Here is an 18,659-nt window from a genome sequence, read left to right on the forward strand (position 1 = left end):
GTCAGTTTTCCCACTGCTAGGACTGCCCTTTCAGCTAGCAAGGTCAGTTTTTTCCCACTGCTAGGACTGCCCTTTCAGCTAGCAAGGTCAGTTTTTCCCACTGCTAGGACTGCCCTTTCAGCTAGCAAGGTCAGTTTTCTCCCACTGCTAGGACTGCCCTTTCAGCTAGCAAGGTCAGTTTTTTCCCACTGCTAGGACTGCCCTTTCAGCTAGCAAGGTCAGTTTTCTCCCACTGCTAGGACTGCCCTTTCAGCTAGCAAGGTCAGTTTTCCCACTGCTAGGACTGCCCTTTCAGCTAGCAAGGTCAGTTTGCCCCACTGCTAGGACTGCCCCTTCAGCTAGCAAGGTCAGTTTTCTCCCACTGCTAGGACTGCCCCTTCAGCTAGCAAGGTCAGTTTTCTCCCACTGCTAGGACTGCCCTTTCAGCTAGCAAGGCCAGTTTTCTCTCACTGCTAGGACTGCCCCTTCAGCTAGCAAGGTCAGTTTTCCCCACTGCTAGGACTGCCCCTTCAGCTAGCAAGGTCAGTTCCCCACAGCTAGGACTGTCCTTCCAGCTAGCTTGTTTCTCTCATGCTGGTCCAGCCCTGTCTGCCAGCCTAGCTCCGGCAGCTAGCGCAGCCTCTATGTTAATGTAGCAGTACAGCTAGCATAGGCCCTGTAGCTATCAGTGCCCTGGCAGCTACCCTTTCCCTCTGCTAGCCCCTTCCCTGTTCCCCTCTCCAGTGCCCCTGTTCCAGCCCTGTCTGCTAGCCTAGCTCCGGCAGCTAGCGCAGCCTCTATGTTAATGTAGCGGTACAGCTAGCATAGGCCCTGTGGCTATCAGTGCCCTGGCTGTTACCCCTCAGCTCCTCTAGTTACCCCTCAGCTCCTCTAGTTACCCCTCGGCTCCTCTAGTTACCCCTCAGCTCCTCTAGTTACCCCTCAGCTCCTCTGGTTACCCCTCAGCTCCTCCAGCTACCCCTCAGCTACCTTGGTTACCCCTCAGCTACTCTAGTTACCCCTCAGCTACCATGGTGACCCCTCTGCTCCTCTGGTTACCCCTCAGCTCCTCTAGTTGCCCCTCGGCTTCCCTAGTTACCCCTCAGCTGCCCTGTTCTTTTGCTAGCCCCACTTTTGTTGTAGCTTCCCCTGCTAGCATGGCCCAGTACTTTTTGTTTTGTTGCCTTGTTTTTTCCCCTGCCCCTCTGTCTGTGTTTTTGGGTCGCCCGGTGGCTCCCGTGGAGGGGGGAGTACTGTGAGGTTCTCCTCTCCCTGGACCTTTAATTCCTGTTCCCTGTACTTTAATTCCCTGTCTCCTCACTTCACTAGCCCCCACCCTCGCGTTCGTTTGCTCTTCAGCAGCCACACCCTTGGACTACCTGTCATTATGTGTTTGATTGGTCTGGTGCCGAACACACACTTCTAGTTTCATGTATCAATTACCTTCACGCACCTGACGTGTATTCTAATTATTTCCCCTTTGGGCTTTAAGTACCTCGCTCTTCCCCTCTGGCCTTGTCGGGTCGTTCCGTATCATATCTCTATCACCTAACTCCTTCGGGAGGTTCTCTGTCTATAGGCTCCTACGGGAGTTCTGTTTCTGTCTGTATGCTGTTTATCTCCGGCGTGAGACGAGGTGCAAGCTTTGGCCACCTGTCGCCGTTGCCTGGAGGGAGATATTGTACTGCGCTCTCTAATTCTCTAAGGGAGGTATTCCAGTGTTCCACCCCAGACCTCCGCGCAGCAGATGCGCTCTCCGTACCGGCGCGTACTCCAAGCAGACGCGCACCATCCAGACCTCCGAGCCTGACGCGCTCTTCACTCCTGACGCGCATCCAGACGCTCATCCAGACGCACTCCAGACGCTCATCCAGACCTCCGAGCCTGACGCGCTCTTCACTCCAGACGCGCATCCAGACGCGCATCCTGACGCACTCTAGTCGCGCACCACTCAGACCTCCGCTTGGACAACCCATTCCCGGTAACGACGCTGGACAACCCGTTCCCCGTAGCGACGCGCTCCCCCTGTTTTGATCCTGCTCTCTTTACGCACAGCGCCTGGGTGAGTTTGCAAGACTGTCTTTTTGACCCTATCATTTTTCGTGTGTGTTAAACACTGAAGAGATCCTGCTTTTTGTTCTGACTGTCTCACCCTGTGCCTGCTTTTTGGATTGTTCATTTGGGATAATATTTGCTTGAACTTTGCTCACTGTGTGTATTCACACCGAAGATATTATCACCTGGATTATTATTGGGACATCGCTTACTGTGTGTATTCACACCAAAGATATTATCACTTGGATTATAATTGGGACTTCGCTCACTGTGTGTATTTGCACCGAAGATTCTATCATGTGGATTGTTGTCAGGACATTACTCACAGTGTGTATTTACACCGAAGATTCAGTCACTTGGATTACTCTGTTTTGGGACAAGTCACTTCTCCTGTCACCTGCTCTGTTCCCAACTGTACTCTGAGCTAACCCGCTCTCTCTCTCCCTCTCTGTCCCGTTACCACCTCGGAGAGCTGCCGAGAGGATTCTGCAGAGCGGCTCTGACGTCACTGTCTGATTCCTCAGACGAACCTTCCCGGGAGAAGCTGCAGAGCAGCAACATTCTTCTAATGCTTGTATCCCAGTCTTTGTCTGTTTTCCATTCTCTAGTCCTCCTAGTCCTCCCTGTCCAGTCCTTCTAGCCCTCCTAGTCCTCCCTGTCCCCAGCCCGCCTCCGCGGGCCTCTGTCCCTGTTTCCCCTCTCTAGTCCTCCCTGTCCAGTCCGTCCAGTCCGTCTAGTCCTCCTAGTCCTCCCTGTCCAGTCCTTCCAGTCCTCCTAGTCATCCTAGTCCTCCCTGTCTAGTCCTTCCAGTCCTCCCTCTCCCCAGCCCGCCTCCGCGAGCCTCTGTCCCTGTTTCCCCTCTCTAGTCCTCCTAGCCCTCCCTGTCCAGTCCTCCTAGTCCTCCTAGTCATCCCGTCCAGTCCTCCTAGTCCTCCCTGTTCCTGCCCTTGTCCCTTGCCCTGTCCTGTTCCCTTAGCCTTCCCCTTAGCCAGCTCGCCTCCTAGAGGCACTGTGCCTTTTTCCCATTTCTTGTTTTCCAGTAATTTGTGTTCTCCCTTAAAGGGACAGTGCCGTTTTCTGTGTGTTTCAATAAATGCCCAGTTCTTGGCTTACTCTCATACCTGTCTTGTGTTGTGCGATTGGGGTCGGTTACAAACCATAACACTAGCCTTGCTACTCAAGCCTTGTTGAATGACCTTGTCCTAATCCTGTTCTCTCTGTGCCCCAGGACCACCGCTCCAGTACTCCGCTCACCTGGACGCCCCGTGCGGCACATGGAACGCACCATTCCTCTTCCAAAGAACATTCTTGTACCTGTCGCACATTCCTAACTTGTAAAACTGTCTGCTTGGGAGGTCATAATTAAAACCAACCTAAACCGCTCCATTCTCTCTCCTCCTGTGTTCTGCAATTGGGCTCTGCCAACCCCTATCCTAACACAGTAGGCCTGATGTTTACAAATGGTATAGGTTTAGAATACACTTATATGGACCGAAGGACCCATGCCACACTTTTTCTTTTCTCATTTTTGTCTATTTGTTTTATATTTATGTACTGTTGATATGTTGAAATGTATTGTCTATGAATGTTATATGTATGTTGTTGAAAAAAATTAAAATTAAAACTTAAGTAAAGAAATTAATAATAATAATTTAACTCATGTTTAGCCGTCTTACTTTGTTAATCATTGCACCTACAGCAGAGGCACTGCTGAGGAATTTGGGCCCCACAAAAAGATATCACATTGGGCCCCACCAGCGCAGGCCACCCCAACACTGCACAATTTCTGTAACCGCACCTCCAGAACCCAATCGAGCCATTCAACGTTTTAAATAACTCTACATTTGCAGGCATGCAAAGAAGGAAATGTGCAAAAGGCTAGTCAGCAGGTTGTGCTTGTTACCAATGGATTCCTCACAATCTCTAGTTTCATATGATGCTGTTAGGTTTGCACATATGTGACTCGCCGTGACCAAACCCGATTTGATCCGCAAAGGGGGAGGTGCTCTGAAATGAAGAAAATGTCTTGCTGTTTAGAAAATCCTAAAAATCGATATCTTGATTTTTTTTACATATTTGAATTGTCATTGATGTGTTCCCTTATTTGCCCTTAGTTGCAAACTTAAATACAACTTGTAAATGAGGTAATTATTGTTATAATAGTTCCACAAATTTTCTTCCAAGTGAGGAGAAAAAACTACACGCGCGGGCTGTGGGGCCTGTCCACAGGGGTTAAGTACTGTACTTAATAGGTGTTAACACACAGACGTCATTAGCTTTAGAATAACACACTATTAATACACTATCTTAATGTTATAAGTTCAGATGATTTATAAGCAACGTAACGCAGTGTCTAAAAAAAAGATTAAAAAAAAGAGGCCTTTACGGCCTTTATAAAACGTGTGTTTTAACTTAATTAAAAACCATTAAAACACAGTTCGAATTTTATGAGCGAACGAATTTCGGTAGGGTGCATTTTTTCCAACCTAATGGCTAAAAGTAAATTAATTTAATACGGAAACGGAGTGATAAAAAATGGCTTTTTCATCGGCTTTTTCATTATTGTGGGGGCCCTGATGTAAACTGCACTGCGGCGCGATGAGGGCGCGTTAACCCTTTCACTGCCACACTACAGAAGCTTAGTAATGCTTCGCCTCAACTCCGTTTCTGGTAGAACTAGTGAGCGAATCTTTAATATTTTTTTTTGATTCATATTCAGAGGTAATTCGTCGAGATATTTATAATTGGTATTTAGCCAAAATAAATATTAGAAATATGGTGAAAAAAACTATTTATCCGTTTTTTTATCCGTCACTACCACACTACAGAAGGTTAACCTTTCACTACCACACTACAGAAGGTTAACCTAGTTGTTGTGTCTTTCACTACCACACTACATGTATTTACATCTAAATGCTTATTGGTCAGGCGGTGACGTCATTAAGTTGATGCCATTGATCGGTGAGTATTAACAGAGAGCAGGGCAGTGCATGTTTGCCAGTCACCATGGAACCCAGTCAGCAACCCACAGCGAGGGCACTTGCCGAGGCATTAAACCGGTTTGCTCACTTCGGAGCACACTGTGTTGAAGACGAACGCGCTTTAGGAACATTCATCACGGATTTCTTTCCGCAGAAGAAAAATCCAAAAAGAAACTCAGATTCTGGTTCAGAAGAAGAAGACAGTTGTGACGAGTTAGAGGCAGATGATGATGATGGTGACAACACTATTGAAGACGAGGCAGAGCCAGAAAATGATGGTGATGGTGGTGATGGTGACAAAACTAACGGATTTGAAGACGAGGCAGAGCCAGAATCTGATGATGGTGACAACACACCTAACGGATTTGGAGACAAGGTAGAACACGTAATGTGCGTTGTGGAAGTTGAATCTGACGAGAACCACGAACGCCAAATGGAAAGACTTTTGCGATTTACTTGTAAATGCGTCCAGGTTGATAAAGAAAATGACATTCTTAATCGGCGGTCATGTATCACAAAATTGGACCGTGATGAAGTTTACACAAGGCGTTTTGAGATAGCGGCTCTCGAAGAGGATCATAAAGACTTGATTATTATGGCGCAGCTCCAGGCTTTTGGTCGAAAGTCAGAATGGACTATCGGAAATAAATCGTTTTCCAAAAAAAGACAACGTGCTTACACAAACTATTTCTTCGGGGCGATACAAATCTGCCGTGAAGCTTTCCTCTTCATCCACGGGTAAGTTATTATTATTGTCTATTTAAAACTAATATAGTACATCACGCCTATTTTTTTTTAAATGATAATAAAATCTTGAAACTTGATTAGTCTTGTTTATTATCAGGGTCCCCCATTTTATTAAAACTAATTATAGTACATTATAGTAGAGTATAGTAGCATAGTATAGTATAAAGTACCGGTACTTGACAGGTACCGGTACTTGTGATGATGATGATGATTGATGATGATGATCTAACTATCTCTCTCTGTCTCCACAATCATGTAGACTGGGTGTGGTACAGACAGGTACCGGTACTTGTGATGATGATGATTGATGATGATGATGATCTAACTTCTCTGTCTCTGTCTCCACAATCATGTAGACTGGGTGTGGTACAGACAGGTACCGGTACTTGTGATGATGATGATCTAACTATCTCTCTCTCTGTCTCCCCCCCCCCCCCCTCTTCTCTCCCAAGAATAGGTAAGGATCGCTTGATTGCAATAAGCAAACACATGTCAGAAAATGGCATGTGTCTTCGCACAAAAAAGCGATCACCACACAACAACAAGCATTGCATAAAATATGAAGATATCGAAAAAGTAGTTCAATTTGTGTTGAATTATGCAGAAGATCATGCTGTTCACCTCCCTGGACGCCAGGCACACCAAAAGAACTTTACCGGTCAGCTGTTACCATCTTGCGTCACGAAGGCATCTGTGTGGCGTTTATATACCAAGGCAATGCCAGTTGGTAGGTGTAAGCAAATCTTTGTCAAAGAAATAGGTCAAATAGGTCTTTGTCAAATAAAAACAAAGCTTGAAAATGAATGACATTGTGCTAACATGTGTTCTTATTAATCTTTCAGACCAGCGAGCAGTGGGCCTGTCCACATTTAAGTCCCTCTGGAGGCAATTACTGAGTCATATCAGAGCAATCAAACCAATGTCTGATCTTTGCTGGGTGTGTCAGAAGAACAATTATCTGGTTAGTGAACATCACAGTGTTATGAACTTTGAACTGCAACTTCTGTATGAAAAGTGTTATACAAATACAGTTTATTATTATTAATATTAATCATCATTTACTTAACTTTTTTTTTTCAGATTTTCAAAAGTGCCAATCTGCCAGAGGCTGAGAAGTCTGCAAAGCTGAAGCAGCAGGAACAACATCTGGCGCATGTAACCTCAGAGCGGGCTGCCTACAAGGGCATGCTTAAAGCCGCCAAGGAGATCGGTGATGGTCTTTCTCTGGGTGGTCATGTGCCACCGGCAAGCAAGCCCTTGACAATGCATTACAGTTTCGACTACGCTCAAAAGGTGACTACATACCAAGCCCTCTTTCACAACATCATGTTATAATTGTTATAACTACTGCATTGCTCCCTTTTTTTTCTTTCTAAAATCCTTATTCATTTATTGCAGGTGCACTACCCATCAGACCCCCTTCAACCAGGGCCCATGTACTTCTTGGCTCCACGCAAGTGCAGCATATTCGGTGTTTGCTGTGAGGCGATTCCACGGCAAGTCAACTATTTGGTGGATGAGGGGATGGAGTCCAGCAAAGGTAGCAACGCCGTCATAAGCTACCTGCACCACTTCTTCAAAGACCATGGTCTTGGGGAGACAGATGTTGACCTTCACTGTGACAACTGCAGTGGCCAAAACAAGAACAAGTACATGTTGTGGTACTTAGCGTGGCGAGCGCTACATGGTCTTCACCATCGTGTCAATCTCCACCTGCTGATTGTAGGCCACACAAAGTTTTCCCCGGACAGTTTCTTTGGGCTTCTCAAGCAGCGTTTCAGAAAGACCAAGGTGAACACTCTTGATGAGATTGCAGCAGTCGTAAGGGACAGCTCAGTGGCTGGAATCAACATACCACAGCTAGTGGGAAAGGAAGATGGCACTGTAATCGTGCAGTCCTACAACTGGCAGGAACATCTGGGGCCTTACTTCAAGCCACTGCCACAGATCAAGCAGTACCAGCACTTTAGGTGGGTGTGGTCACTGTGTGTTGTGTATTTACTGTAATTAATTATTCACACTTTAGTGCAAAGAATGTCATTGGTAAATGATACAAATGCATTGATATTGTTATGTGCCCTGTACTAACGTTTCACTTTATTATTGCAGCTTTGATTCCAAGGAACCTGGTGTGGTTGTGGCAAAGATGTCTATTGATGGCGCTGAAACCAGATTCCAGCTGCTCCGTGACGTCCGTGTCCTGCCGCCTATAGATGGACTTCCTGTGCTGCCACCACCGGGACTGGACTCTGCAAGACAACACTATCTGTTCCACAAGATCAGAGAGTTCTGTGATGAGGAAGCCCAGGACGTAACATGCCCGGCACCACCAGCCAAAATATCCAGCGGCGGTTCAAAAAGACCACGGTGATCATCTGGAGAGGCCATCAGAACATTGAACATTGACTTTAGCATGTCTATTTTTATCTCGTGTTATTTTAAATGCTAATAAAATCTTGAAACTTGATTTTGTCTCTTGTTTATTATCAGGGTCCCTTTCACTACCACACTACAGAAGGTTAACCCTTTCACTACCACACTACAGAAGGTTAACCTTTCACTACCACACTACAGAAGGTTAACCTTTCACTACCACACTACAGAAGGTTAACCCTTTCACTACCACACTACAGAAGGTTAACCTTTCACTACCAGACTACAGAAGGTTAACCTAGTTGTTGTGTCTTTCACTACCACACTACATGTATTTACATCTAAATGCTTCTGGAGAGGCCATCAGAACATTGAACATTGACTTTAGCATGTCTATTTTTATCTCGTGTTATTTTAAATGCTAATAAAATCTTGAAACTTGATTTTGTCTCTTGTTTATTATCAGGGTCCCTTTCACTACCACACTACAGAAGGTTAACCCTTTCACTACCACACTACAGAAGGTGTACCACTACCAGTCACCAGACTCATTTTAATAACAAAGAGCCTCAGACTGGAAAGCTGCCAGGTGTTAATTGCCCTAGAGAGAGGGGGGCCATGGATTACAATGACTTCTGGGTAGTGTTGTAGTTGTTTCACTATTGTCACTGAATAGCCTGCTCGTCTCTTGAAGGCTATTATCTCTGAATACGTTTTGTGATAATCACCATGAATCATAGGAAGTAGCTTGCAAAGTATCCCACCAAAATGTTCAAGTGATGGCTTATTTTGAAGGTATGAATCTGTACTTTCATAATATGTAAAAAAAAAAAAAATGAAGATACCTCAACATGACCCTGAAGTCCATACCTGGGCACATATTGTCACTGGGATCTAGACAATGAACGGGGCTCTCATTTCATGAGGCCATACAAATGTTTGTGTGAAGTCTAACCCACAAAATGGTGCATGTTCACAAATACCGACTTGAAATGTCTTGGGGCACAGGAAGAACATCATGTGAATCCTTAACCCTTTCACTACCACACTACCAGAGGGTTAATGAAGTATCTTTCACTCCATTTATATCTAAGTTCTGTGATCGTATAGTCTACTCTTCTCTCTGCATTGCTTGCATTTCAGGTGGTTCAGTTCTATTAAGGAAAACGCAGACTAGGTGGTCTGAATCAAACAAACAGCGGTGTTTATTTCCATTCTTAATAAAACATCTCTATGAATCAAACACGTACATGGTCTTCTTGGTATATCTAATTGTCTCTTTGATGAGGCAGTTGGTCCATGCTCGGATCAGCTGCGGCCGTCAGAGCGTTCTTCTCCTGGGGTTGGTTGTCTCGGCAACCCTGGTCTCCGTGATTCTCCAAGCTGGGAGCGATTGATTCCGTCTCGGCGGAGTCTGGTGGTTGCCAAGGCAACTCTTCTCCGTGATTTCCTGACGCAGCGCGGGGGCGCTCGTTTTCCTCCTCTCAGGATCGTCTTCCCAGCGTCTCTCTCTCTTCTCCTCCTGCCACAGTGCCTTAAAACCCTGCTGGACCCGCCTCCCACAAACGTCCTCCCTATGACGCTCACAACTGGCTCATCCAATCACGGTTCTGTGGCTAGTTTGATAACTGGGGAAGTTTGGTTCAGACACTCCTCCTCCCCGTATCAGAGGAGATTCATTTTATCCTGGTTAAACAGTACACGTATCAATTCCACCATAGCCACATATATATTGTTTGGTCATTCTCAAAGACCAACCCCTCACTTCTTTTATTAGTGTTTGTACCTGCTATTATACCTGAAAAAGACTTTATCAGATTAATTACAATCATGTGGTTATTGTAATTTCTAACTTTACATTTTAGACTATAAATATTTTAGCCTTGCCATAGATATTGACTTGTTGGCCTATATGCATTGTTAATTGAAGACACTTTTCAGTAAGTTAAGGAGTGGTCTCCTATATGGTTTTCATCCTGTGGTCTCAGTACATCTGTATGAAACGATCACCCTTCCTTTGAACTGTGGGCTGTGTAGTCATAAAATCTCTTCTATACCTTACACAAACACGTTTTTCTGCTGGTCTCAGCTTATTTGAAGGCTATCCACATTTGTCCTTCCCTGACCTAATAACTAATTAACTTTCACAAATAACGTGCGACTCCGTTACAGCTCTTACCAAGGCTGAGTTTTACAATTCTTGCCATGCGTATGGCAATGTTTAACCTAAGTCCATTTTTAGAGGTAATCTGACCTCCCTCAGCTGTATTCAGTGTTTCCCCTCCGTACATCTCAAGGTAGCTTTTGGCCATCTGTCACCATTTAGACTGAGGCCAGTTAACAGCCTTCTTGTTGACTCAAATGTATGGTTAACCTAACAGGTGATTTGGCATGGCTGTGAGTCTCTGTTTTCTAAGAGAAAATAACCTAGTTCTTTGCTATTTCATATATGTGCATAATTTCTATTGTTTAATTTACAGGTTTTATTTAGATAAATATACGACAATCCACCCTTAGTGGGTTTCATAACCCACTATATAGCACCAATATATTCTAAATTAAACATGTTAAACCATAATTATCATTTTTGCTAATATTTTCAAAAAATTCAAAAAATCCAAAATTTACACAAATCGAACTACCAAACCCATTTCCGTCTGTACAGTTACAAATTCATCATTCACTCTTTCCGTTGGCTTCTTTCCCCAGTCACACACAATATCAGTTATTACTATGACTTTAGACTAAGAAAGCTGTTCCTGTTTTTACAAGGAAACACTCTTTCAATAACAGCTTTTTTGTTTAGACTATTTTATCCATGTTTACTTAGCTTCAATGTGTCTGTTTTGTGTAATTGACTCTGCAAGAAAAGATTAATACATCCTACCCAAAAGATTAACACTCTAAACATCGAGGGAGATTCAAACAAGCAAACATAAATCATCTCTTCTCCTTGAAAAGACCACTGAGGCCTCAATTATTCTTCACTTTCATCCCTGTCAGTTATCCCTGTTCAAACCTCCTGAGGTCTTTACTGCAAACTCGTTTTGACTGTTTTCTTCTTGTTGTATTTTGTGCTAACCACAGCCTCTTCTTTGTTGTGGACAGTTCTCGGTACTGCTCCGATTTTCCACAGAAGGAAACGATTTTCCCTCTGTCCTTTTTGCATTTTGGATTGTTTTTTACAAACACACAATGGATTGGAAGGTCTCATTTTTCTCACAGATACATCTTTACTGTTCTGCATTTTGACAATACATCTTTCTCCAAATTAATTATGTTAACATTCAATCAAATCACCTTTGTCTCATTTGGTTTTGTGCTGTACTATTTTACTAGATCAAATATCTCAAGTTCAACACAATACTACTTCCACCCTTTGAGAGTGGAATAACCATTATATTTCACTATCAATACCTCATTTCCAGACAGCCTCCTCGGTCCGGACAGCCAGCTCTAGACGAGGCCAATCACCAACAGAACCTATGTGCATGGCAACAAACCACAGTCCCTTTAAACACACATCCCGCACACTCCGCCAGCCTTCAACAAGCCGGTGCAGTCTCCCATAAGTCAATCATCAAATTCACATGTCCGCACCCTACATGAACACTATTTGGCCAATGGCGACCAAAAACCTACAGAGCTTACCTATAGAATGAGAAACACGTTTCCCCAACACTTACCATATCCCAAAACCGTGACACAACCCCCCAGATTCTACATCTGGACCCCCAATGAGCGGAAAACAAACCATGAACCAGCTCCCGTCCACTCTTAGTTTCCAGCCCATTATCTCAGACTTTCCTACCAGTCCCGCTGTGTCACCACCACCTGCTATCCCTGACCGGCGAGAGATCCCTCCGAGCCAGCCAGTACCTGAAAATCGAGTGTAAAACAAAAACAAAGAAGATTTCAAATAAACAAAAAATTGTGAGTGCCTTCATGCAACACACCCATCCAACAGAATCAAACTATCATCTAGAGGCATAATTACCCCCGCAAAAACTAAGACAGCAAAATAAAAAATCCAAAAAGAAATAAAATAAGTAATGAAATAATTTTTTTTTTTTTTATTTATTTTTCTCCTTGACCACCCTTGGATCAAGTATGTAATCACTACTATAAATAGTCCTTTGTTTTTAACTCTGTCTAATATTAAATGTTCCAATGTTCCTGTTTAAAACCATCATTTTTGTTAGTACGATTAGCCCATGCAATTTCCAGTCACTTCATCCTTCTACAGCCCCAACTTACCCTTGTTAGTCTTCCAAACCGTTTTAGTAACTTGCACACCTAATCAAACCTTTTAACCTATCTATTTACCTCCGTTTCTATTCCTATTCTAATCAGTCGCATTTTCCATTTTAATTTTTTAATAACTCTATTTTCTCGAGCACTTTCAGCTTTGTTTGTGCATTTCCGCTTCGCTCTTATTCAACCTATGACCTATGCAGACACAACCTCTTTACACTCCTTCTGAGAATGAGCCAACATTCCGCAAGTCCAGCAGGTAAATTTTCTGATGAACTCATGCTGTCCGTTGGACTCTCGCCGTCTACTGGACCCTTGCCGAGCCCGCCACCCTTTGTCACATGACCAAGCGAGATGGCCGATCTCTCCACAATTCCAGCACACAGCCGACGCCGGCCATCCAGGCGGTCCCAGTTTACCACGACTCCAGCAGTCTCTCGGCTGGCATCCCACAGCTCCCGCCAGGTCCACCCCTCTCCTGTCCTCTGGTTGCATGTCCTGTTGCCTGGAGGAGAGAGGGGCATGCCTGTCCTTTTCTGCTGCCTCTCCTCGGGCCTTTTCTTGTTGGGAGGGGCCTGGAAACTCACCCCTCCTGCGGTTCTGTTCACCCTGTCGCAGCCCAGTTCCCTGTCCGGGCAACGGAGCACAGGGCACTCCTTGATCACGGCGGCCTAGGTCTGACGCCCGAAGCATGACATCACAAACTGTACCACTCAACAGTACATTCTTTTCAGCCAGTTCTTGCTCCAGTCCCCGCATCTCGTGTGCGGCTCGACCAAACGCCCGCTCTGTCTTCCTCAAGTCTCGATGAACCGCCTCATGTTGTTCGAACGCTTCTACAAACGCTCTCTGTCTTTCTGGAGAGAGGCATGTCATCCTCTCCTCTTCCTCCACCCTGGCCCTCGCTGGCTGGCTCCTCGTCACCGGCCCACGCCTCTCATCCCGGCTTTGGTCTCGAGGGACGACTGGACATGGGAAACGGGCGGGCTGTAGAAACTGTTCGTGTATAGTTCCATACCTGCTGTCGGTCTCTGTACCAGCCGTACGGCCAGAGTAGACTTCGTGGGACTGCTGTAACAACGCCGCTCTTCTCAGTCTCTTTCTCTGTCCCTTGGTTAAACTGCAGTCGCCTGCAATGGACACTCCAGCATGGATCGGTTCTGGTTAGAGTAATACCGTTGTCACTGGTTCTCTCTCCTGTAAGACCTCCTGTATTGGAACCAAAGTCAACATTTCAAGTCCTTCTATCGTACTGGTCACATGAGAGAAGTCCATCCTATTCCAATCAATCAGATTATCATCACTGGTAAAGTCTATCTGGGAAATGTCTGCAGAGGCCCTCGGCTTTCTCCCACCATCGGCATGACTACTGAGGGCCATTTCTATATATATATATATATATATATATATATATATATATATATTTTTTTTTTTTAATACTACGGGTTATTGAAACAGACTGATTGTTTACTCTCGTTTTTGTTATTCTATTGTTATTGCATCTAACGCTTCAGTTGTTCCTATCTATGTTCCACTAAGATGAACTTCCTGTGTAACCATCATTCTCTCCTCTTTCAAACACTCCTGCAATAACCGTTTGAAAAAACAAGTTTCTCCGTCTCTAAAACTATTTCTACTTACTTGAGTTAAAACACTCACACTGTCAAATTTTTACTGTGCAGACAAGGATTGATAACTGACTTATCATTCATACTTATACCAAGGCTTATATAGCCGTTTCCCCAGTTGGTTATCGAAATCGTTAGAGCCCCATCTGTCCGGCCGAGCACCTGTGCAGAAAGAAAGCAAAAACATCCAAACTTAACATCAGTGGCATTTCCCTTGTTATTTCCACTATCTGTTATGCATTGGAAATGTCGGGCAACACTATACTACTATTTTTAGAGAGATTTGGTATGATCTGTTTGAATATAACGATACAGCTTAGCTCGTTTTTGTCCGTTCCTCCAACAGGAAAACTGGAGGTTTCCAATCCCTTGTGTGTTCTCTTCACCTGATTCTCTGGGGAACATAATCATTAGTCCCACACCGCCGTGTCAATTGTCTAATAATCTTGGTAAACCTGGTTAGCCATCTGTTCCAATTTCTTTTTGCTTTGATGAATCCGTTCATTCCGATCTTATTTCATACTTTAAATGACCGCTTAGCGTATTGACTAAATATAAATGTAATATTAACTTTCGCTTCACACTTTTCATACAACATCTATTTCATTTATCTTCACACACACACTTACTTTCTTACACACAACCACTTCCCCCTCACAACACTAAGAAAATACCTTAGTGTTGTCACTGCTTCCAACTACCATTCAGGGAAAAATTCATTTTTAGTAATTTAGATCACTAAACCCCTGACCGTCATATAGCTCAGTTGTTCATGTTATTAAACTCATGGACACCAGCACTATACCACTGCAATATCCTCCCAGATCCTTGAATTCACAAAGAACCGTCAACTCACAGCCCAAAGCGTTTTCCCTTCAGTTTCGAACCTGAACGGAAACACCCCAAGCTCCTTTTCTCAAAGAATATCACAACTCATCCTACCATCACCTGCACCTAGACAGGCCAGCGCTCCTCCAGTACGCACCCCACATACACAATAATAACGCAGCTCAAATAAACATCCACGCCAATAACACCCCAATAACACACAACATGCCGCAAAGCTAACCCTGCTTCCAAGGACCCCAACACGGGTCCACCACCCAACCCAGCAATGGTCTGCAGCATACCCCTCAATCCATTCTCAGGCAAGCCATTGAGGGGGGGCACACGTGGAGAAAAGAAGGGAGAGAAGGAGAATCACAGGGAGAAATACAAGGAGAGACAGAGGGGGGGCGGAGGGAAGAGAAAAAGGAGGGAGGGGGAGAGGGATACAGGGACTGAGGGGGGGAGACAGAGACGGAGGAAGGGGGGGGGGCTCTCAATTCAACATTAACTATAACAAAAACCGTCTATACTTAATTGGCAGACTTTACCGTATCGCCTGGTCCAGTTAACCCACAGGGCTCTAACCACTACCCTCAGCACCTGCCGCCAACTCTAACTCAAATCAAACCCTACTTTAATCAGACTAACAGAGTCTGCATGGAGTTCCTAACATCTAACACTACATCTTAAATCCTATCGCCGGGGCACTACAACCTGAATAAAACACCTATGCAAACCTGGCAGCCCAACAGTACTAAGCAGGGAGCTAGGGATATGGGAGGGGGAGATACCGGGAGGGAGAGAGAGATAGAGGGAGAGAGAGGGAGAGGGAAAGACAGACAGAAGGAATTAGACAGCGGGAGGGAAGAGGGGGGGGACACAGGGGAGAGAGAGTGGGAAGAAGGGAGAGAGAGTGGGAGGGAGGAGAGATGGAAAAGGAGAGGGGGGGGAAAGGCTCCAAAATGACCATGAATATTAATTTATCCGTATGTAATCATAATTTAGAAAGCAAACACTACATTAATATAACCAACGCTTTCAGCCTCACCATAAAGTCAATCTACCCTCAATAAAACTTCCTTTGCGAACCTGTCATTTCAACAAAGTCAAGCCGGGAGAGAGGGATGGAGAGGAGAGGGGCGGGGAGGGAGGGAGGGAGGGAGGAAGGCAGGGAGGGAGGGAGGGAGAGAGGGAGGGGAGAGTGAGAGAGGCAGGGAGGGAGGGAGGGAGGGAGGGAAAGAGGGATTGAGAGAGAGAGAGAGATGGAGAGAGGCAGGGAAGGAGGGAGGGAGGAAGGCAGGGAGGAAGGGAGGGAGAGAGGGAGAAAGAGGGAGAGAGGCAGGGAAGAGTAGGGGGGGGGGTTCACGCAAGTCTTGTCACAGCACACCACGTCGCTGTCTTCACTCCAACTTGTCTTGTCCAACATCGCCCCCTATAGCCCTTCACTGTCCACTGCCTTAACAAAAGCCCATAGTCCATCCCCCTTGCGCCGACAGACCGTGGCGCGCATGCGCAGACTGACACATACCGTCTACACGTTCCAACCACACCAGACACTCATCAGCTGCCTATCATTGGAACAAACTACCCTATCTAAAGTTACAAACAAACTCACACATCCATCACATTCCTACCCCACTAGCGCCATCATACTGGGCCCATAACAAATATAGATCGATAACTAAACAAGTATATACATTCGTCATCAACAACTGGAAAAACCGATAAAAAGAACTACAAATTCCCAAAGATGGTCGCTACTTAAAACCAAAAAAACCTATAAAAACTACAAAGTCCGCCACGGCTCCCCGTTTACATGTGAAGGAGAGGCGTAACAATCAAAGAGGCAACGCCGCCCCCTGCTGTAACGTTTAGCACATCACCACTTGACGTCAGCTCGACGTCTCACCTCAATTATAAAACCACAATCCCCAGAACCCCTCTACACCGGAAGTTCCTGTCCGCGCCTCTCTAAGGTCTCGTGCCAGCCACCAAGAGTAGCAACACGCGATATCCCCCAAGAGTTCAATCATGCTACATTGTGAGCACAGGTAGCTTAGCATTTTAGCTTCGTTAGCTCAGTACCGCTAGCTCCATTAGCTTAGCTTAAGCATAACTTCCCCTATTCGGCCCATTATCCTGTTGATTCGAGCGGCCCAACACATCGCGACGTTTACGTAACACAGTTATACCCCGCATCATAACTTTAATCCTATTTATACCCAGTTTACAGAACATATATCATTTATCTTTATTCTAGTTCGCTCGCCCGTTTGGCCCCGCCTGGCCGAAATACACAGTATTTTAAATCCAACGCTCTCCCAACGCAATCCCAAAGTCTAGACGCTCCCAGTGACGTCATCAGCTCCCAAAACTCAGTTTATTTTGATCGCTACTACATTAAATTTAGACCTTAACACCACCGATTTGAAAAATGTCAACGAACTTCACACATCATTTTGGTTCCATCACTCTTGCCATTCATTCAAATCACTCGATATCGCAACACAGCGTCCATACGTTACTGCTGCCATCCGCGGCTAACGCAGACAGCTAAATAAATTCCCCTTCCCACGGACAGTGTTACGGTTTCTCCGCTGCCGTCTTGGTCACCAGTGTTCCATAATAATACAAAAAATACATTGGCATTCACTCATAGCTTCTAACATACTTCCATCCCAACATATATACTTAGCAAAACAATGTCCTATTCACAAACATACTATCCATTTGGCCACATTCATTCTAAGCGCATTTCCTACCCTAAACCTCAGTTTTCTCCTTTCAATTTTTCCCACAAGTGTTTTCTATACCAAGGTTTTGAGAATCGCCTTACATGCTCCAGAATCTTTCTCCATACAAATTAAGCGGATTCATATGCCGTCGGCTTGCCCTGGCAGTACACAATGGCAGACGTCTCTCCCATGTTATTGCATTAGCTCTACGAGTCTAAGAAAGACTTCTGTCACGTAACCTGGCGCGAAACTCTAATCCTCGGCTGTGCGCTCAATCGTTCAACCCGATCGCGCCATTTTTCTTCATTACATTAGTGCCGATTCGGCTGTGCGCTCAATCGTTCAACCCGATCGCGCCATTTTTCTTAAATTACCTATCCCTCACCTATGAAGTGCTGCGTTGTTGCGCGGCCGAGACCAGAGACAGGTTGTAAACCCTGACCTCCGGTGTTCTTCCGACACCAACATTTTCCTGGTCCATTACATCATTCACTTTTACCTATAGCAACCCCAAATTTGAGACCGCTCGACCTCCACCCAATTTAAACGCACCATCATTACTTACCTATTCCCGCTGTCCTCGGCTGATGAGGCGAAGATTATTCAGTCGTAGAGGCTTCGATGAGGGCGAGAATCTCTCGGTCCATTTTCCAGAAGTGGCTTTTCGTCGTCTTCAACCGGCTTTGGTCGAATACAGCACGGGTCACGGACCAATTGAAGTATCTTTCACTCCATTTATATCTAAGTTCTGTGATCGTATAGTCTACTCTTCTCTCTGCATTGCTTGCATTTCAGGTGGTTCAGTTCTATTAAGGAAAACGCAGACTAGGTGGTCTGAATCAAACAAACTGCTGTGTTTATTTCCATTCTTAATAAAACATCTCTATGAATCAAACACGTACATGGTCTTCTTGGTATATCTAATTGTCTCTTTGATGAGGCAGTTGGTCCATGCTCGGATCAGCTGCGGCCGTCAGAGCGTTCTTCTCCTGGGGTTGGTTGTCTCGGCAACCCTGGTCTCCGTGATTCTCCAAGCTGGGAGCGCTTGATTCCGTCTCGGCGGAGTCTGGTGGTTGCCA

General features: G+C 45.2%; 1 long non-coding RNA gene across 1 annotated transcript; it reads left to right on the top strand.

The window, feature by feature from the left end:
• The first annotated feature begins 6,370 nt into the window (after positions 1 to 6,370).
• Positions 6,371 to 7,393, top strand: LOC311238701. Its single transcript, XR_014620389.1, has 4 exons — positions 6,371 to 6,489; positions 6,605 to 6,723; positions 6,843 to 7,055; positions 7,161 to 7,393. It is a non-coding gene; the product is annotated as an uncharacterized lncRNA (long non-coding RNA).
• The last annotated feature ends 11,266 nt before the right edge of the window (positions 7,394 to 18,659 follow it).

The sequence above is a fragment of the Notolepis coatsorum genome, assembly GCF_963971535.1.
Source record: "Notolepis coatsorum genome assembly, chromosome: 13".
NCBI lineage: Eukaryota > Metazoa > Chordata > Actinopteri > Aulopiformes > Paralepididae > Notolepis > Notolepis coatsorum.